We start from the raw sequence: 3,569 nt of genomic DNA, 5'->3' as shown, positions 1-3,569 counted from the left end.
AGGATCCCTTGAAGAACCCTAATGGTAATTTTTTATTTATAGTTGCCTTTTATCAAACCCAGACCCTTACATCTCCACAACCATTGGATTCTTCAAAAAGTAAAAAAAAAAATATGGCTTAGTCTTCAGATGGGCAACCAATCCAGAAGGTGTGGTGGAATCTCATTCTGCCCATATACATGTGACACCTGGAGCAGGTACATCTTCCAAAGAAATCAAAAAGGTTGAGGCATGGGCACGGACGAGGTTGGACTCCTTCTATAGTGGCTACTGATGTAATCTCTTGTCTAATGTATATTTCTAGCATTGAATAGGCTTAATAGGAGCTTATCTTTTTCAGGAGATTGAACAAACCTTCAAAGTTGAGAAAGTCTTTCAAGTTCTTTTTCGAAGTAAGCATGGTTGTTTGATATTCATCCACATGCTCCTAAGCCCACTTGGTAATCTTCCAAGTCCTGTATTTCCCCTTAGAGAATAGAATGGGAGGAAATAGTGTATATATATATATATATATGCTTAATGGCTGACAAGCACAAGAGGGTTTGAGGTTTTAGTTGATGTTACTAAAGGTATAACTGAGGTACTTCTTCTTAATAGACTAGATATAGAATTTGGACGAGTACAATCGGAAAAAGGCACGATGAATACATAAAAATCATAACCCACAAGTCTTGGATCGTTATCGTTGTAGTGTTTCAATTTTGAGGATTATTAAAGAAATGAATGGTCAAAGATCCCTAGAGAAGATGCAGTAAACGAGGAAAGCATGGACAAATAGCACTCATAAACTAGTGTAATGGAAGTATGGGACAAAAGTAGGTGTACTATGAAGGCCTGACTTCAATTTTTCATGAATTGGGTATAAAATTGAGGAGAATAGATTTGTACTACAATTGGCACTTAGTGCTCGGATGTGTATACATAAAGGATTAGGAGATATGTGAAGTATAAGATCAACCAAAATTGTAAACAATTAAAATCTTTCAATATTAGGTTCGTGGAGCAAACCCTCCAAGGCCAACCTCACACGTTGATAGCCATGAGGAAAAAAAAGAGTAAAAACAGAGTCTGTATGTAGATGGAATCTCTCCAAAATTTGAATTCATCAACAAATGGCAACTGCCTTTGGAGAGGACATCTCAAACGGTTAGCCCCCACATGGGTCTGCACCTTTGCTCTAACCTAAAGCATGCTCCATTACAAAAAACCCAATATTATCAGGAAGACCCAGCCCATTGCAAATACCAACGGGATTACCACCCAGCGGCGATGAAGGATAAGAACGGTTATCATTTTAAGTCTAATAAGGGATAAACCTCCACCTCCAAATTTGAATTCGAATAATGGATAACTATTATCACCTAAGGGACAAAGGCAGTTCAGGGACCTCCATATAAGGAGAGAACCCAGCTACGTAAAAGGGATCAAATTCTGGAGAATTACATTAATTATTTTCAGTAACTGACTTAGGCATTGGAGGCTTTCTATCGAACCCCCAAGCCATCTACTCTTTGGTTGCAGGCGATCGTGAGGTGGTGGCAGTGAAACACGTCCAAAACAGTTGGCGCCGTCTGTGGGATCTCTACTTCTCGCAATCAGTGTACTTTTCACATGCCCACCACCACTAGGTCTCAGGCAACTAGAGATCAGGGAGAAACTTCACAGAACAAGGAAGGAAGATTTGCGAAAATGGAGGAAACGATAAAGAAGCTTACCATAGAAGTTGATTCACTGCGGAAAGAGAATGAGACTCTGAAATCGCGAAACGTGCCATCAAGAGAAGATGCAACAACCAGTCAAGTTGACAGGGTAGAGATGGAAGCAAACAGTGCGGGTGTTGGTAAGGGCCTCCAAGAGTATGAGGAAATGAAGAAGCTTAACCACAACCTCCGTAGTATAATAGGCAAGTATGAAGAGATGGCAAAAAGATAGGAATGTCCTCCTCTGTCGACCAGCTGCTATTCTCAGCAAAAATCATGGCAACGCCTCTACCCCCACAGTTCAAGGTTCCTTCAATAGATCTATACAACGACTCCAATGATCATGTGGAACACTTTAAAACTTTAAAGCCCATATGATTCTTCACAGGTTCCTCAGGGAAATTTTGACTTTAAAGGGATCGGCGAGAGGCTGGTTTGGAGCACTGCAGCCAGGTTCCATAGACAATTTCAATGAATTGGGTGGACAATTCTTGACCCAGTTCATGGTGAGTAAAAGATGCAGAAGACCTGTCACGTATTTGCTAACTATTAAACAGAGAGAAGACGAAAGCCTAAAAGCGTATATGATGCGTTTTAACAAGGAAAAGATTATAGCTGATGATCAAGACGAGAAGATTATGCTAGTGGCATTGCTCAGAGGTATTTGGCCAAGGAGTCCTTTTATGGCCGAACTAGCCAAAAAAAACCCTTCCATGTTGCAAGAATTCATGGACAGGGTCGACAACTTCGTAATTGCCGAAGATACACTAATTGCCCTAATCGCCCGATCTGAAGGAAGGTGTGAATGGGAACCGATAAGAAGTCAAAGGAAAGATCAAGAAGGGGGTCAGAAGGCGAGAAGAGGCCAACAGGATAGCAATTTGAGAAGACATAACGGCGTTTATGTACACTACTCCAACGCACATAACCAAGACAAAATGAAAAAGTACCAACAGACAATAACTGGCGACAAATCGAGAAGTACTGCACTTGAAGAGGACCTTGAAGAGGCTTTCCAAGTTTTGCGACGGTATCGGATGAAGCTCAACCCAACCAAGTATGCATTCGGATTGCGATGGGGGAAATTCCTCAGATTTATGGCGTCAGAAAGAGGAATCGAAGCAAATCCTGAGAAACTCAGAGCAATAATGGAGATGTAATGACCATCCTTGTGGTGGGACCTTTTATAAAATGATTTTAGAAAGGACAACGGGAATTACCATTCGTTTTAAAATTTTTTACTTCCATACCCAGGTTGCAAGACTCTACGTTATAAAATAAAATGTGCTTTGAGAATAAAAGAGGTTTACAATGGAAAACATTAATCTTAAAATAAAAAGGCCCTCATGCAATTGAAACTCATGCCTAGACTTTCGTGCTCTTCCCCTTGGGTCGTGTCTGTCCTGACGCGTACTGCTCATTTAGTTCTTGGGGGGGGAGGGGCACACATTAAAACTAAAACGAGTCAAATACTCAGTAAGCATTACTTCATACAGTTTAAATATTCTAACATAGGTTTTTAGTCATGCATTCATCATTCCATACATACTATACGTACATTAGACATGCATTCCTTTCGAAAACATCACTAGATGGGGTTTTTCTTTAAAAACGGGCTTTCTTTTTGTAAAATATTTCTCCAGTCAGTGTCTTCATTTCTTCAAGACTTCATGCATTCATACATGCTTTCTTATCACTTTCTTTGGTCATTGCACACTATTACACCCTGTGTGCTAGGGTTAGCGGTCTTCTTTTGGACTCGGATTCCACCCTTGACCACGGGTTGGGAACCCCTTTCAATCAGGGGGCAGCACTGGGTGCACTACCAGTACTACTTACCCGGCATTACAATCTGCCCAGTCCTTTGGT

Source organism: Juglans regia, chromosome 10 (genome assembly GCF_001411555.2).
Source record: "Juglans regia cultivar Chandler chromosome 10, Walnut 2.0, whole genome shotgun sequence".
NCBI lineage: Eukaryota > Viridiplantae > Streptophyta > Magnoliopsida > Fagales > Juglandaceae > Juglans > Juglans regia.
The sequence above is the reverse complement of the archived record's forward strand: the minus strand, read 5'-3'. Positions refer to the sequence as shown.